General features: G+C 50.3%; 2 long non-coding RNA genes across 2 annotated transcripts; one reads left to right on the top strand and one right to left on the bottom strand.

Annotated features, from left to right (window-relative positions):
• Positions 1-2,342: 2,342 nt before the first annotated feature.
• LOC111944556 (uncharacterized) lies at positions 2,343-13,117 on the bottom strand. Its single transcript, XR_015283946.1, has 16 exons — positions 12,683-13,117; positions 12,301-12,385; positions 10,431-11,556; positions 10,309-10,352; positions 10,149-10,214; positions 9,885-9,964; positions 8,746-9,814; positions 8,626-8,669; positions 8,365-8,531; positions 8,202-8,281; positions 7,029-8,131; positions 6,907-6,950; positions 6,771-6,815; positions 5,501-5,544; positions 5,234-5,332; positions 2,343-4,262 (listed from the first exon to the last, which is right to left on the bottom strand). It is a non-coding gene; the product is annotated as an uncharacterized LOC111944556 (long non-coding RNA).
• A 951-nt stretch (positions 13,118-14,068) lies between these two features.
• Positions 14,069-14,801, top strand: LOC147655207 (uncharacterized). Its single transcript, XR_015283947.1, has 2 exons — positions 14,069-14,543; positions 14,665-14,801. It is a non-coding gene; the product is annotated as an uncharacterized LOC147655207 (long non-coding RNA).
• The last annotated feature ends 3,106 nt before the right edge of the window (positions 14,802-17,907 follow it).

Raw genomic sequence — 17,907 nt, 5'->3', positions numbered from 1 at the left:
GGGCGGGGTCGCGGGGCGGGGCCGCGTGACGGACGGCGTGGAGGCGGTTCCGGGGGGCGGTGCCGGCGGTGGGGCGGTGTGATCGACGGTTCTGGGGCGGTCCCGAGGGGCGGAGCGGCGCCGGGGGGTGGTGTGGTGTGATGGGCAGCTCGGGGGCTCTGCTGGGGTTGAGGGGTGGTGTTTTGGTGGGTGTTGTGTTGATTGGGGGGGGCTCCCCTTGTTGCTGCCGTGTTGGGTGTGGGGGTGCTGGGGTGGGGGGCTGTGTTTGGGGCTGGGGTGTGCTTGGGGGGTGGGTGCTAGGGGATGGGGGGGCTGTGCCGTAGGGGTGGGTGCTTGGGGCTGGGTGGGCTGCATAGGGGGGTGGGTGCTTGGGGATGGGGGGTGCATAAGGGGGTGGGTGCTTGGGTATTGGGGGTGTGCATAGGGGGGTGGGTGCTTGGGGATGGGGGGGTGTATAAGGGGGTGGGTGCTTGGGGATGGGTGGGTGTATAGTTAGGGTGGGTGCTTGGGGATGGGTGGGTGTATAGTTAGGGTGGGTGCTTGGGGATGGGTGGGTGTATAGTTAGGGTGGGTGCTTGGGGATGGGTGGGTGTATAGTTAGGGTGGGTGCTTGGGGATGGGGGGTGCATAGGGGGGGTGGGTGCTTGGGGCTGGGGGGTGCATAGGGGGGGTGGGTGCTTGGGGCTGGGGGGTGCATAGGGGGGGTGGGTGCTTGGGGCTGGGGGGTGCCTAGGGGGGGTGGGTGCTTGGGGCTGGGGGGTGCATAGGGGGGGTGGGTGCTTGGGGCTGGGGGGTGCATAGGGGGGGTGGGTGCTTGGGGCTGGGGGGTGCCTAGGGGGGGTGGGTGCTTGGGGCTGGGGGGTGCATAGGGGGGGTGGGTGCTTGGGGCTGGGGGGTGCATAGGGGGGGTGGGTGCTTGGGGCTGGGGGGTGCCTAGGGGGGGTGGGTGCTTGGGGCTGGGGGGTGCCTAGGGGGGGTGGGTGCTTGGGGCTGGGGGGTGCCTAGGGGGGGTGGGTGCTTGGGGCTGGGGGGTGCCTAGGGGGGGTGGGTGCTTGGGGCTGAGGGGTGGGTGCTTGGGTTAGGGTGAGTGCTAGGGGAGGGTCAGTGGTGTGCCAGGTGTGAGTGAGGGTGGGATAGGGGTCGGTACTAGGTATAGTGTAGGTGGGAGGGGGCGGAGCCCTACTATATAGTATATATACTATAAAGAAAAAGAATAAAAATAATAAGTCTGGTGCAGCAGTAGAAGGTTTTGTGCTCCCAGGGAGTAAGTGGTATGTATTTTATAATTTTTATTTAAATTGTTTTTTTACTCCCCAGGAGCACAAAAGGTTCTACTGCTGCTTTTTCTAAGTTTAAAGTTTAAGCTAGAAAGCAAAACAAGAAGTTAGAGAGAAGAGAAATGAGTTAAAGTTTGAGGGAAAGAAAATAGAGAGAGTGAAGAGAAACAAAGTCAGAGTCAGAGAGAAAAGGGAAACAGAGGGGGAGCAAAAAGAAACTAAGTCCAAGTCAGAGAGAAAAGGGAAACAGAGGGGGAGCAAAAAGAAACTAAGTCCAAGTCAGAGAGAAAAGGGAAACAGAGGGGGAGCAAAAAGAAACTAAGTCCAAGTCAGAGTCAGAGAGAAAAGGGAAACAGAGGGGGAGCAAAAAGAAACTAAGTCCAAGTCAGAGTCAGAGAGAAAAGGGAAACAGAGCCAAAGTGAAAAGAAACTAAGTCCAAGTCCCAGAGAAAAGGGAAACAGAGTGGGAGTGCAAAGAAACTAAGTCCAAGTCTAAGTCAGAGGTACAGAGAAAAGGGAAACAGAGTCAAAGTGAAAAGAAACAGAGGGACAGAGGGACAGTGGAGAGATACCAACTCTATTTCTTTTCTGTCTAACTCAGAGGCAGAGAGAAAGGAAACGGAGACAATCCCTGTTCACCGTAACTCGGAGTTACGGTGGAAAGGAATCGAGTCCGTTTGCTTTCTGTCTAACTCGGAGCTAGAGGCAAAAGAAACAGAGTTAGAGTGAAAAGAAACCGAGGGAGAGTGGAGAGAAACCAACTCTATTTCTTTTCTGTCTAGCTCAGAGGCAGAGAGAAAGGAAACAGAGACAATTCCTGTTCACCGTAACTCAGAGTTACGGTGGAAAGGAATCGAGTCCAGTTGCTTTCTGTCTAACTCAGAGCTAGAGGGAAAGGAAACAGAGTTGGAGAGAAAAGAAACAGAAAAATAGAGTGAGCAACAGTGACAGAGACTTAGAGAAAGTTAGAAAGAGATTGAAAAGCAAGAAATAGATTGAAAACAATGACTACACCACACCAAAAACACAAGAGCCGGGGGGGAGTGGTGGTAGGGGGCAGGGGGATGAAAGTTTATTCACCTTTATTTAATGAATTTATTTACACTACAGCAAAACACAGAGAAACTGGAGACAAATGCATTACAATACAATCCATGTACACACTGAAAAATCCCTAATTCACATACAGAGTAATGCAGCAAATGCAAATACAGAACAATACAAGCCAAATACATATTAACAGAATATAACTATTTCTACAGTTCTGGAAAGGTCAATACATGCTGTTTCATTATTACTACTATGCCAAACCACAAGGAGCACACAGAAAACACAATACTCATTCACCACAGAAGCCGGCTTCAGCTCACACACGTACTCACCTTCACTCTCCTCTCCACCGCCCCGTTATAATCCTGCTGTCGGTGGTCCTCAGGAACGTGGTTCCCGGGAGCCTCAAACTCAGCCTGCCTGCCGAAAACCTCGGTCCGGGGCCGGTCCGTGCCCAAACTTTGGCGATGACTGTCGCCTCGCAGACCGGCCGGGACCGAGGAAAAAAAACCCCAGCTGGGAGGGAAAAAAAAAAAACCCCCCCAGCTGGGGATTTTTTATTCTAAATTTAAAAGTGAATTGCAAGTCCTGAAAAGCAAAAGCCATACATACCAGGTTAGAACCACTCGACACAAACACACACCCCCCTCCTACCCCACGGGAACTCGGTTCCCGGGGGGCCTCAAACTCAGCCTGCCTGACGAAAACCTCGGTCCGGGGCCGGTCCGTGCCCAAACTTTGGCGATGACTGTCGCCTCGCAGACCGGCCGGGACCGAGGAAAAAAAACCCCAGCTGGGAGGGAAAAAAAAAAAACCCCCCCAGCTGGGGATTTTTTATTCTAAATTTAAAAGTGAATTGCAAGTCCTGAAAAGCAAAAGCCATACATACCAGGTTAGAACCACTCGACACAAACACACACCCCCCTCCTACCCCACGGGAACTCGGTTCCCGGGGGGCCTCAAACTCAGCCTGCCTGACGAAAACCTCGGTCCGGGGCCGGTCCGTGCCCAAACTTTGGCGATGACTGTCGCCTCGCAGACCGGCCGGGACCGAGGAAAAAAAACCCCAGCTGGGAGGGAAAAAAAAAAAACCCCCCCAGCTGGGGATTTTTTATTCTAAATTTAAAAGTGAATTGCAAGTCCTGAAAAGCAAAAGCCATACATACCAGGTTAGAACCACTCGACACAAACACACACCCCCCTCCTACCCCACGGGAACTCGGTTCCCGGGGGGCCTCAAACTCAGCCTGCCTGACAAAAACCTCAGTCCGGGGCCGGTCCGTGCCCAAACTTTGGCGATGACTGTCGCCTCGCAGACCGGCCGGGACCGAGGAAAAAAAACCCCAGCTGGGAGGGAAAAAAAAAAAAAAACCCCAGCTGGGGATTTTTTATTCTAAATTTAAAAGTGAATTGCAAGTCCTGAAAAGCAAAAGCCATACATACCAGGTTAGAACCACTCGACACAAACACACACCCCCCTCCTACCCCACGGGAACTCGGTTCCCGGGGGGCCTCAAACTCAGCCTGCCTGACAAAAACCTCGGTCCGGGGCCGGTCCGTGCCCAAACTTTGGCGATGACTGTCGCCTCGCAGACCGGCCGGGACCGAGGAAAAAAAACCCCAGCTGGGAGGGAAAAAAAAAAAACCCCCCCAGCTGGGGATTTTTTATTCTAAATTTAAAAGTGAATTGCAAGTCCTGAAAAGCAAAAGCCATACATACCAGGTTAGAACCACTCGACACACATGCACACAAGCAGACCCTGACCCACCGACTCTCACAGACAGCCACACTCTGACACGCAGCAGGAGACTAACTCGCACAGTGACCGCAACCCTTATTTGAAACACTCTGCTGAACAAAATGCCCTCAGATATCTTCTCTCTGCTGCTTCTCAACATCAAAAGGTAGATCCTCAGAAAATAGGCATCAGAGACCTGCAAAACAACACAAGGTGGTCAGTGAGGGATTCTATGGTAGCTATGACTCAGCCACCCTCTAGGCCCACACATTTTTTACACAAAAACCTCATAGAAAAGAGAAACTGTAACCTTTTATAATTGTTCCACCTAAATCTAACTATGTGCCAGGGCAGGGCAGCTCCAAACCAATGCAGTTAAAGTTAAGTTAAGTTACAGAGGCAGGCACAATGCAGTTAAAGTTAAGTCAAGTTACAGAGGCAGGCACAATGCAGTTAAAGTTAAGTCAAGTTACAGAGGCAGGCACAATGCAGTTAAACTTAAGTCAAGTTACAGAGGCAGGCACAATGCAGTTAAAGTTAAGTTAAGTTACAGAGGCAGGCACAATGCAGTTAAAGTTAAGTTAAGTTACAGAGGCAGGCACAATGCAGTTAAAGTTAAGTTAAGTTACAGAGGCAGGCACAATGCAGTTAAAGTTAAGTTAAGTTACAGAGGCAGGCACAATGCAGTTAAAGTTAAGTTAAGTTACAGAGGCAGGCACAATGCAGTAAAAGTTACAGAGGCAGGCACAATGCAGTAAAAGTTACAGAGGCAGGCACAATGCAGTAAAAGTTACAGAGGCAGGCACAATGCAGTAAAAGTTACAGAGCCAGGCAGAATGCAGTTAAGTTACAAAGGCAGGCACAATGCAGTTAAGTTACAGAGGCAGGCACAATGCAGTTAAGTTACAGAGGCAGGCACAATGCAGTTAAAGTTAAGTTAAGTTACAGAGGCAGGCACAGTGCAGTTAAGTTACAGAGGCAGGCACAGTGCAGTTAAGTTAAGTTACAGAGGCAGGCACAGTGCAGTTAAGTTACAGAGGCAGGCACAGTGCAGTTAGTTTTACAGAGGCAGGCACAATGCAGTTAAGTTACAGAGGCAGGCACAGTGCAGTTAGTTTTACAGAGGCAGGCACAATGCAGTTAGTTTTACAGAGGCTAGCACGGTACAAGGCAGTCGCAGGTGATGTCTGCCGGGTGAACGCGGCGATAGCTGTGGATGCGAAGGCCGGTTCCTCAGACGAAAAAATCCACGATGACGTCGAGAGGCTGAGATGGCCGATGACATGAAACACGAGACAACGAGAAGATGGATTGGAACTGCCCTGCCCAGCAAAAGCTCTGGCGAGCTTGCAAAGAAACCCTCTCCCTTGGCTTCAGAGGGGCCCATCCCACTACAGCCCTGTCCTCTAACTTAACTTCAAAATGCCAACTCACCTGCTCATCTCTGCTCCTTGCCGTGCTCGGGGCAACACCAACTCCTGCAAAGACAGAAAAGAAAAAAGCACTGAGTTACTGTCACAATGCACAAGGTGGAATTCCCAATGTGGTTCCTTTATTCCATCTTGGACTACAAAAGCTTGTCAGCCAACCAGGGACTGAAACAGAAGAAAAACCACTCAGTCCCACCTCTCGTACTCAAAGATCCCCTGTAAAGTTCTGAAGACAGAGCCCTCAAACGAGTGTGGGGTGCTTTGCCCTGAGGCATGTGCTGTTTTTAACAAATTCGAGTCACCTCCCTTGCTTTCTAGACACTGCTCACCGACGTGGCAGGCTAGGGGCGGCTGAGGCGAAACGTCTTTCCCCTGATAATGACTGCACGATAAACCTGCAACCCCTTCTGTCTCTCAGAATCCTGTCCGTGACACCGATTCGTGTCAGGATCCACAAGGTGGGATTTGTGATGTGGTTCTTTCCTTCTATCTTAGAGAACTAAAGATTAGCAGCAAACCAGGGACTTTAAACAGAAAAACCTCGCAGTCCCACTTATCGTACTCAAAGATCCCCTGTAAAGTTCTGAAGACAGAGCCCTCAAACGAGTGTGGGGTGCTTTGCCCAGAGGCATGTGCTGTTTTTAACAAATTCGAGTCACCTCCCTTGCTTTCTAGACACTGCTCACCGACGTGGCAGGCTAGGGGCGGCTGAGGCGAAACGTCTTTCCCCTGATAATAACTGCACGATAAACCTGCAACCCCTTCTGTCTCTCAGAATCCTGTCCGTGACACTGATTCGTGTCAGGATCCACAAGGTGGGATTTGTGATGTGGTTCTTTCCTTCTATCTTAGGGAACTAGAGATTAGCAGCAAACCAGGGACTTTAAACAGAAAAACCACTCAGTCCCACTTATCATACTCAAAGATCCCCTGTAAAGTTCTGAAGACAGAGCCCTCAAACGAGTGTGGGGTGCTTTGCCCTGAGGCATGTGCTGTTTTTAACAAATTCGAGTCACCTCCCTTGCTTTCTAGACACTGCTCACCGACGTGGCAGGCTAGGGGCGGCTGAGGCGAAACGTCTTTCCCCTGATACTGACTGCACGATAAACCTGCAACCCCTTCTGTCTCTCAGAATCCTGTCCGTGACACCAATGTGTGTCAGGATCCACAAGGTGGGATTTGTGATGTGGTTCTTTCATTCTATCTTCAAGAACGAAAGATTAGCAGCAAACCAAGGACATAAACACCAAAACACACACAGAGCTTGCACCCACCTGTCCTCCAGCATCCTGGGCTGGGATATCTTGCAAGTAGACCACCTAAAATAAAAAAAACCCAAGGGATTAAAGTTATAGCAGAAACTGAGACCCCAGCAAGAACAACTGCTTCTCTCCACCAACCGAGGCTCACCTTCCACCTGCTTCGCCTTCCCCGCTGCTATCCGGCTTTACTTCCTAGAAATAAAGACAAAGAGCAGAGCTGTAACACAGTGACCAGTTCCAGCCCCGCTGCAAAGTAAAACCGTGACTGACCTTCTCAGGGGGACCCCCTCATCTGGGACAGGTGTTCTGCCAGGAGGTCAATCTATCTGAATCTGAAAGAAAGTTAGGAAAAAAGTCAAAGTGCTGCAGGGTAACTTCACAGCTCCAGACACCTGCTGCCAACATAAGAATACCAGCTAGACTCCAACTACAGCCCATATTACAAATCTCCAATTACAAGTGCCCGGGACTTGTCCTTAAACACCTACAACCGGGCTGGGCGCCAGGGCAGAGCAGCTCCGGACCAAATACCACCAGACACCCATGACACGTGAGACAAGGGGACATGACAAGGAGAGAAAACTCTCTGAGACAAGAAAGTCCTCATGAGGACCGAGAGAATGCTGAACGAGATGACCGAGGAGGGACCCGAGGCGAGCCTGCCGAGCTCCAGTGACCCCGGAGGAAAAAGATGCTAATGGAACAACTATTTTCCAAGAACCGCAAAGACGGATGCCCGAGAATCCTGTGGCTAGAAGCCTCTGCCTGCCTTTGAATCGGCACAAGTCCTTATCCACTGTAAAGAAACACTGCTGCATATAGCTGTTGACACAGCTGAGAACGAGACCTAAGAAAACATCCGATCACATGCTTCTAAAGACAGATGCAATTCTGACGCCTGTCCGACCTCCCGCATCGAAGCTTCGCCGGCGCCAGGCCGAGGAACGCAAAGATGGGAGATGAACGGAAGGACCCCAGGGTTTCTCATATACCCCTGGGAGGACTAAGGCAATAGAGATGTTACACAAGATGCACATAAGACACAGAAGGCACGAGACACAAGTGACAACACACCCTGGGACTGCTCTGCCCTGCCTACCTCAGCATTGCAAACCAAAGTGAGGCTTTCCCTCACTGGGGCCTATGGGGTCATTTCCAGAACCTCCCCATCCCCAAAGCTCACTCAAAAACCCAAACCGATCTCAGTCCTGACCCACCGCCCTGCTTTGATCCCCTCTGTGGGCTCCACTTATCTCTCAGAGGGCTGAAGATGTGAGTCACGGCGAGAGGCCGATCAGGAGCCAAACAAAGCCACCTCGCTGTCTGGGAAGTTCTTCTCTCACCGGGCTGTTGTCTCAGACAAGTATCATCACCTATGATAAAGAAAACCAAATATAAGTGCACAATCTTAGAGGCATATTCACCTAAGAGACTCCTACTCACCATCTCTTAGGAACTCCCGGGTCCTCCGGCCGCACGCTTCGGCCACGCTCCTAGGCGGATGCCGTCGTCGCAGGGTACGCCTAGGATAAACGGAGAGCAGGCGATGTAGCGTCGCTGAAAGTTGAGCGCGCCCTCGCCGCTCCTTCCAAAGCCCCCGACTTGCCGCGACTCCTCGGCCACGCCTAAAGGGTACCAGGACCGCACCGACACGTGGACGAGGTCGAGGCTTCGTCACGGACTCCGGTAATATTTGCTGGGGCTCACCAGAGAAGCAAACCGGGTCTCTTGGCAGGTCAGTGAGGGGGCCTCAGCACAGCATCAGGAGGCAGCCTAAAACACACCAACAAGCAGGGATGCTTGGAGTTGCACCAGAAACTGCGACCCCAGCAAGAACAATGGCTGCTCTCCACCAACCGAGGCTCACCTCCCACCTGCTTCGCCTTCCTCGCTGCTACCCGGCTTTACTTCCTAGAAATAAATACAAAGAGCAGAGCTGTAACACTGACCGGTTCCAGCCCCGCTGCAAAGTAAAACCGTGACCAACCTTCTCAGGGGGACCCCCTCATCTGGGACAGGTGTTCTGCCAGGAGGTCAGTCTGTCTGAATCTGAAAGAAAGTTAGGAAAAAAGTCAAAGTGCTGCAGGGTAACTTCACAGCTCCAGACACCTGCTGCCAACATAAGAATACCAGCTAGACTCCAACTACAGCCCGTATTACAAATCTCCAATTACAAGTGCCCGGGACTTGTCCTTAAACACCTACAACTGGACTGGGCGCCAGGGCAGAGCAGCTCCGGACCAAATACCCCCAGACACCCGTGACACGAGGGGACATGACAGGGAGACAAAGTCCTCACGAGGACCGAGAGAATGCTGAACGAGATGACTGAGGAGGGACCCGAGGTGAGCCTGCCAGGCTCGGGTGACCCCGGAGGAAAAAGATGCTAACGGAAAAACTTTTTCCAAGAACCGCAAAGACGGATGCCCGAGAATCCTGTGGCTAGAAGCCTCTGCCTGCCTTTGAATCGGCACAAGTCCTTATCCACTGTAAAGAAACATTGCTGCACATAGCTGTCGACACAGCTGAGAACGAGACCTAAAAAGATCACGTGCTTCTGAAGACGGATGCGATTCTGACACGTGTCTGACCTCCCGAATCGAAGCTTCGCCGGCGCCGGGTCGAGGAACGCAAAGATGGGAGATGAACGGAAGGACCCCGGGGTTTCTCATATACCCCTGGGAGGACTAAGGCAAGAGACACATTACACGAGATGCACATAAGACACAGAAGGCACGAGAGACAAGTGACAACACACCCTGGGACTGCTCTGCCCTGCCTGCCTCAGCATTGTTAACCAAAGTGAGGCTTTCCCTCACTGGGGCCTATGGGGTCATTTCCAGAACCTCCCCATCCCCAAAGCTCACTCAAAAACCCAAACCGATCTCAGTCCCGACCGCCGCCCTGCTTTGATCCCCTCTGTGGGCTCCACTTATCTCTCAGAGGGCTGAAGATGTGAGTCACAGCGAGAGGCCGGTCAGGAGCCAAACAAAGCCACCTTGCTGTCTGGGAAGTTCTTCTCTCACCGGGCTGTTGTCTCAGACAAGTATCATCACCTATGATAAAGAAAACCAAATATAAGTGCACAATCTTAGAGGCATATTCACCTAAGAGACTCCTACTCACCATCTCTTAGGAACTCCCGGGTCCTCCGGCCGCACGCTTCGGCCACGCTACTAGGCGGATGCCGTCGTCGCAGGGTACGCCTAGGATAAACGGAGAGCAGGCGATGTAGCGTCGCTGAAAGTTGAGCGCGCCCTCGCCGCTCCTTCCAAAGCCCCCGACTTGCCGCGACTCCTCGGCCACGCCTAAAGGGTACCAGGACCGCACCGACACGTGGACGAGGTCGAGGCTTCGTCACGGACTCCGGTAATATTTGCTGGGGCTCACCAGAGAAGCAAACCGGGTCTCTTGGCAGGTCAGTGAGGGGGCCTCAGCACAGCATCAGGAGGCAGCCTAAAACACACCAACAAGCAGGGATGCTTGGAGTTGCACCAGAAACTGCGACCCCAGCAAGAACAACGGCTTCTCTCCACCAACCGAGGCTCACCTCCCACCTGCTTCGCCTTCCCCGCTGCTTTCCAGCTTTACTTCCTAGAAATAAATACAAAGAGCAGAGCTGTAACACAGTGACCGGTTCCAGCCCCGCTGCAAAGTAAAACCGTGACCAACCTTCTCAGGGGGACCCCCTCATCTGGGACAGGTGTTCTGCCAGGAGGTCAGTCTGTCTGAATCTGAAAGAAAGTTAGGAAAAAAGTCAAAGTGCTGCAGGGTAACTTCACAGCTCCAGACACCTGCTGCCAACATAAGAATACCAGCTAGACTCCAACTACAGCCCATATTACAAATCTCCAATTACAAGTGCCCGGGACTTGTCCTTAAACACCTACAACCGGGCTGGACGCCAGGGCAGAGCAGCTCCGGACCAAATACCCCCAGGCACCCGTGAGACAAGGGGATGTGACAGGGAGAGAAAACTCTCTGAGACAAGGAAGTCCTGACGAGGACCGAGAGAATGCTGAACGAGATGACCGAGGAGGGACCCGAGGCGAGCCTGCCGGGATCAGATGACCCTGGAGGGAAAACATGCTAACGGAACAACTATTTTCCAAGAACCGCAGAGACAGATGCCTGAGAATCCTGTGGCTGGAAGCCTCTGCCTGCCTTTGAATCGGCACAAGTCCTTATCCACTGTAAAGAAACACTGCTGTATATAGCTGTCGACACAGCTGAGAACGAGACCTAAAAAAACATCCGATCACACGCTTCTAAAGACAGATGCGATTCTGACGCCTGTCTGACCTCCCACATAGAAGCTTCGCCGGTGCCGGGCCGAGGAACGCAAAGATGGGAGATGAACAGAAGGAGCTGGGGTTTCTTATAAGCTCCTGGGAGGGCTAAGACAAGAGATATGTTACACAAGATGTACAGAAGATACAGAAAGCACAAGAGACAAGTGACAACACACCCTGGGACTGCTCTGCCCTGCCCGCCTCAGCATTGTTAGCTAAAGTGAGCCTTTCCCGCACTGTGGCCCCAGAGGCCATTTCTCAAAACTTCCCCCCCGCATAGCTGACTCAAAACCCCTAACCGGTGTGAATCCTACCCCACCGCCCTGTTTTTATCCCCTCTGTGACCACAGCCCTCGTCTTATCTCTCTGAAGTGAATCTGTGCGAGGGGACGATCCGCTGCTAAGGAAAGCTGCTGCGGGGGCTGTTCCTTTTTGTGTTACGATGAATCTGCTGAGAGAATCTGAAGTATCGCACTTGATGTGACCTAGAACTTCTGGAAATTCTCCTAAAAAAAAAAAAAAAAGCCAAGAAGAAGAGTCATTATAAAAGCATCTTATTGCCCCTGAACCCCCAACACAAAACCATGAACTTAAATACTCCCTGTATTCAATATTGTTTTCTTCAAGGTGTTTTCAAAACTTCTGCTGCTTCAAATGCCCAAAAAGATGCCTGCTCTTAGCAGGCTGAAGCAAATTGAAAGAGCCTCTTCACTGAAATGAGAGAGGAGCTCTTTACCCCTGCTGATTCCCCTGGAAGGAATAATGCCCCTTAGCACAGCCTGGGGTTAATATACCCCTAATTGGGCCCGCCTCTTTTTCCCACGATGCCTGGGAAAGGGGAGGCGGCAAATCCCAGCGGGTATAAAGGCCCTCAGAGGGACCGTAGCTGTTTGGCTCCTCTGAGTTAAATTTGAGGTAAGGAGCTCTGCGTAGAAGAAAACTCTTTGCGAAAAAACAATGTTTTCTTTTCTGCTACAATTACTCAGGACAATGGAGCAAAGGAACAGAAAAAAGGTAAGAAGAAAAACTTTGTGTTTCAGCAGTGTTGCCAGCTAAGTTGGATAATTTATGGACTTCCATAATTATTTTTCAGTGATTACTAAGTAGCACTCCACCTGTGATTAATTAGGGTGGAGAAGAATAGTATTGATTTGAATGGTGTCTCATAGGGACCTTTAATCAGGGCTGTCTACATTCTAAATGAAAATAAGAAAAAGAATGGACTCCCAGGTGGCATTACCATTACATACCTGCTGGCCTCGCTCCCGTCGCAGATATTTGGTGCCGGGGTGTGGGTAGAAGTGCCCTGAAATGCAGCTTTAAACCCTTGAAATGCTGGAAAAGGCAACGCTTAAAATGAGCAAATGGGACAGCTAACTCCATTTAAACAAATACAGTGGTAAAAAAATGGCTTCTCCCCTTTAATTTAATCCCCTCAGATATTGGGGAAAAGAGTGGTTTTCCTCACTTTAAATCTCTCTGGTGATGGAAAAGGGGGCATTTTGCCCTTAATTCAGATCCATAAGGAAGCATCATCCATGCTTTCCCGTTCCACTTAAAGTGGGAAAAAATAGAAAATGGGCAGTCTCTGTCAGTTGATACCTCTAACAGCACAGAAAAAGCACAGTTTACCTCCAATTGAGACTATTAAAATTGCAGGGGAAGTGGATTCCTCTTCAATTTGAACACAGGCAATTGTGGAAAAGGAAGCTTTTTCCCTCAGCTTAAACCCCTTTTTTCCTGATAACCCATCCCTTTTTTGGGGCTCTGAAGAGGAAGTGGTGAGGTAGAAGAGGAAAGTTGAAAACTGTCGTTGTTTCGCGTTGTCGGGGAGAGTTGTTGGCGTAGCGGATACTGACGAGATCTGTGCCGGTGTTAGCAGCGGGGCGGAGACAGGCGGGGGCCGTGTGCCGGCGTTGGGTGGCTTCGGTGGTGCACGCGGGGACGTGAAGACGCATGGCGGGGACTGGACGGTGGCTGGGCTGGGCGGTGGCAGAGGCGACGCGGGTGTCAGCAGTTGTAGAGCCGGTGTCCCGTCCCCTTTTCTCCCCCTCCGCGGCTTGAGAGGCTGGTACGAAGGGCGGTAGAAAAGCTGCGGGCGGGCACGGGGCAGCCGCGGGTAGCGGCAGGAGCATCGGCGATAGAAGCGGTGACTGCCCATGCGTGGATGACGTCAGCGCCGTAGGGCAGCATGGGGGAGTGGTGGACGGCAGCGCGAATTTCGGGTCGGCCCGCACCGCACAGAATAGTGTCGGTGGGCGGCGGCAGGGCCGGCGGCCCCACGGGCGCCGGGAAAGCAGAGCCCGCGGGGCACCAAGGCGGCGCGGACGGCGCGGAGGGGGTGTAGGGGAGCTGAGCTGCGGGAACCGCGATGCCGAGGGCGGGCGGGGTGGCGGAGCCGGGAACCACGGTGTCGGCGGGGGAAGGGGGGACCGCGGGTTTAACTTGAATAGTTCTTTAGGCTATTCTTTAAGAATAGCTAATTCTTTAGCTATTTCAGAGCTATTTTAGGATACTTCAACATATTTTAAGGTCAGTCAGAGGGGACGCCCTGTGAAAATGTAGAGTTTTAGGACTGCAGAGGTAGGCTTTGGTAAGGGGCCGGTTGTGGTGCCGTGGGTTGGGTCCCATGCTGCTGATCCAAAGGTGATTTTCCAGGTCCGGTGAAGTTGCTGAGGTTAGACTCATGAATAGACGCTGGAGGTTTGGTCTGAGGAAAATCCTGCACTAGAAAACTCACGACACAATTTTGGTGATGTTGATTTGTCAGAAGTGTTTATAACATCGAGGGCAGCCCGAGTTCGAGGTGGGGAGGGCTAGAGTCCAGAAGGAACCCTGCGCCGTTCATAATTCTAGGAGGCAGAAGCCCGCTCCCAGCCACTGGGCCCCTGGACTCAAATGGCAGCCCTTTTAAAATGTAAAAAAACCCTCCTCTCGCCCTCCCTCCCCGACTGTCAGTTTGTCAGAGGCGTTTGGCAGTCCAAGGGCAGCCTGAGTTCTGGATGGAGGCAGCTCGGGTCCGGGAGGAATCCTGCTCCGTTTGTAATTTTGGGACGCAGAAACCCGCTCGCGGCCGCCCGGCCGCTGGACGTGAATGGCACCCCTTTTCCATGGGAAAGAAAACTCACCTCTGCAGGTTCCTGATGTCAGTTTGTCAGAGACGTTTGGCACTCCAAGGGCAGCCCGAGTTGTAGCTGGGGGTGGCTTGGGTCTGGGAGGAATCCTGCTCCATTCGTAATTTTCCTAACCCTCTAACCTTAACCCTGAACCCTAATCTTAACCCTAACTCTAACCTTAACCTTAAACCAACGTGGGTAGAAAGAAAATCATTAAAATTTTAAAATATATTCTCAGTGTATGTATCAGAAGTTTTCCTTCTTGTAGAATTCTACAAAACCCAGAATGCACTGGCCTCATCAGAGATGTCATCCTATGGCATGCCCAGAAAAACTGGATTAATGGGACCGAATCCTGGCGGCAAGCACTGAAACCGGTAGGAACTGGTGTGGGACATCAGACGCTAAAGCCATACAAGAGCTACAGCTGGTACTAAATTGTTTACAGCTATTTTCTATACAAATAAAAAGTTGTTACCACTGACATCTGTTTTATAGATATCACTTCTCAAGTCCCACTGCTGGGCTCAACCTCACTGAAGGATGACGGGAGGGAGTACACAGTGCTTCATCTTTCACTGTCAGCCCTCAAAACCACTTTCACAAAAGAAGGAAAAAAGCACGTATCCTGTTTCTAGATGGCTCCTGGGGATTTGGACACTATCTGTTATTAACATAAAAGTCAGGAAACAAAATCATGACATCTTTTAGGTCAGAAAAAACCTTTATGACCATCAAGTCCAACCATTAACCCGGGATTGCCAAGGCCACCGCTAATCCTTGTCCTCGAGTGCCACGTGCACCCATTTTTTCAATCCCTCCAAGGATGGTTACTCCACCAGTGCCCTGGGCAGCCTGTTCCAATGATGGACAGCCCTTTTGGTGAAGAAATTTTCCCTAGTATCTCATGTAAACCTCCCCTGGTGCAACTTGAGGCCATTTCCTCTCATCCTGCTGCTTTACTTGGTAGAAGAGAGAATCATTTAGGTTAGAAAAGACTTTTGACATCCTTGAGTCCAATGTCAGGATCTTTCACTGGTCTCCAGGGTATGGTGTGATGCTTTTCATTTTCAGGTGAATGAAATAAGATCCCTGAGGCAAAGCTGTGCTCCCTGCATATCAGACATACCAAAATACTTCCGTACAGCAGCCTTTTGATATGTCTGACACCCAGACTCATGCTGGGCCTGCCTAAGTGTCATCCTTGAGAAAGCTTTCGTCCCTTTAAACATTCATGTGCCCTTTCTTCTTCTCATGTATTTTTACTACTAACAGGTTTCCCAGCTGATAACGCAGCAATGAGTACATTATTCAGCCTGGATTGCTGACTTGACTGCTGGCAGTCTCCATTACAGCAACATCTTCCAACACTTACGGGTGAGGATCCCAAGCTTCATCTGAGTGTCCTGGCAGAACGTGGCTGATGCTGCAGGGCGTAATGGGGAGAGGCAGTGGGATGGGACTAGAGCCAGGGATCTCTGTCCAGACTCTACTCGGCACTGGAGTACACAAGCCCAGCTCCTCCAGTCCCCTGTGAGCCCCAGGAGATGCAGGGGAAGCAGGAGAAGCTTCTTGGGGCTGAAGTGACACTTGTGCTTCTTTTTTTATATTACAGAGCTGCTATCAGTGTGCCACATCCTTTTCCCTCTTATCCCACATGAACTGTGAACTGAGCAATTATCTCTGTATTGTACAGGAGACCTGTGAACCTTAATTAATTTGTGGGTTTCAGTTCTTTGTGCTCTCAAAATGCAGTGTGTTTTATTCCTTCACTACTTCACAGTTAATAGCATTATTTATTTGAGTCAGAGTAGTCCCCACCAAGCCTGTGTGATAGTGGGTTCCCAATTCTGCATGATACACTGGTGTCGTGGTTTTAAACCAGTAACTAAAAAACTACTTATTTTTTTGTTGTGAGATATGGATTAAAACAAGAGCAAAACAGGCTTAAGACTTAAAAGGAATAAAGACAGTTTATTAACAAACTACAAGAATGAGAATACCAGAATAAACTTTCAGAAAACCCCCTTATCTTCTACATCTTAACTATTTCTCTGTACACATGACAACATAGAGACAAATAACTTTAGGACTTTGGTGGTTAAAAACAGTCTTAATTCTTGCTACAGTCTTTCATCAGTCTTTGTAGAGAAACAGAAGTCTCTTTCTGTTAGCTTACGGAGTTTCTCACGAGAAAACTATTTTTCATCACAGTTTTCTATTTCTCTAATGCCAGCTGCCCGGAAATCTGTCATTAGATCTTCTCCTCCCATTTCACATCTCCAAGGTGTGTATGGGTCACAGAGTTTAGGAATCTTATTTTAAGGATAAGTTATTCAAAGGCAGAAGTCTTCTTCATTTGTCTCTGTGAGCCTTCCTGGAAAACAGTTTTCTCTTTGCCCTCGAAGCTTCAAAATCTTCACTCAACTCAACTCCAGCAACTCACAGTATCACAAGTACTCTCTCTCTCTCTCTTCTGCTCAAAAGTTACACTTTGAATATCTCATTCCTCCTAATACTCTTATCATGAATTAAAGGAGTCTTTTATACTATTATTGTCCATCTCCATAGCTTTAACAGAAAGATATTTCAGCTGTAAAGCATCTCCTTATTCTCTCTTTCTTATTTAAACTTAACTCTTTTCTTCACTGTTTTTGGTGGTTCTATGATGTCTCCTCTATGTTGATTGTCTCTCTCTCTGTCTTTCTGAGAAAAGGAGTAATCTGTATGTTTATCCAGGTAGTAAAAGAATTAAAAGCTTTAAGAAAACTGCAAGAGTTCATGGTGTTAAGTTTCAGTCTAGCAACAAAAACTAAAAACCAAGCTCGGCTGACCAGCGCTGCTTCTCTTCTCCCTCCCCCCCCCCTCCACCCCGCGGCCTTGTAGGCCTGGAGAGGGGGGGGAGGAGGCCGAGACAGAGCCTGCTACCTTGTCCGAAGCCGGAAACCAAAGAGAGCAAGAGAATTCTGTCTGTACTTCTTAAGGGGGTGTTTACAAGTTGAATTCACTTTTTTAATGGTCAGATCTGCTGTCAATTCTTGGAAATGACCGATAATTGGTCAGGAGGAAAAGCTCCCATCAGCCACCAGCAGCTTCAACTTCCTCTCCCTCCAAGCTGTCTTAAAGGTAAAGCTACCCCATGACAACTGGGCAGGCACATTTGGGAGAAAACCTCCAATGGGCCCTCCCCACCCCGGGAAGCAAACATACGTGGCGGTTCCCAAAAACCAAACCTACTGCCAGGCTTAAAGGCACCACTGAGAGCTTGTCCCTGTGGCAGTGAAGGGCAGGCTGTGAAGGATTGCAGAAAATGCCTTATTACCACAAAATGACGTGGCTCTGGTTTTCATTATTTTCACTCTGTGGGGAAAATCCAATGTGGTGAAGCTGGTGGCATATCAAGGGCAGGGCCAGCAGCAGCAGCTGTGTCTTTCCCAGGGAGAGCAGAGCCAGACATGCTCACAGACTTCCCAGGCCAGCCTTTGGGCATGCACCAAACTGGGACGGGAGCCCGTGCGCTGACTTGCCGACAGCCAGAATGGGGCTGGCAGAGATAGGAAAACCCCAGGGCTTGTGGCGCCTCCACACACTGGATCCGTGGGCCGCTCCAAGCTCTTTACACACCGCTAACTCATGTATTTCCCTGATGCATAATTCATACCTTTTTAGCAGAAGGTAAGAACTTCATAACTGTTAACGTGCAAGTGTTCATTAATGTGAGTATGCCATACAGCCCTTGGA

The sequence above is a fragment of the Cyanistes caeruleus genome, chromosome 2 (genome assembly GCF_971803275.1).
Source record: "Cyanistes caeruleus chromosome 2, bCyaCae1.hap1.1, whole genome shotgun sequence".
Lineage (NCBI taxonomy): Eukaryota > Metazoa > Chordata > Aves > Passeriformes > Paridae > Cyanistes > Cyanistes caeruleus.
Note: the sequence above shows the minus strand (reverse complement) of the source record. Positions and strands in the feature narration are given on the sequence as shown.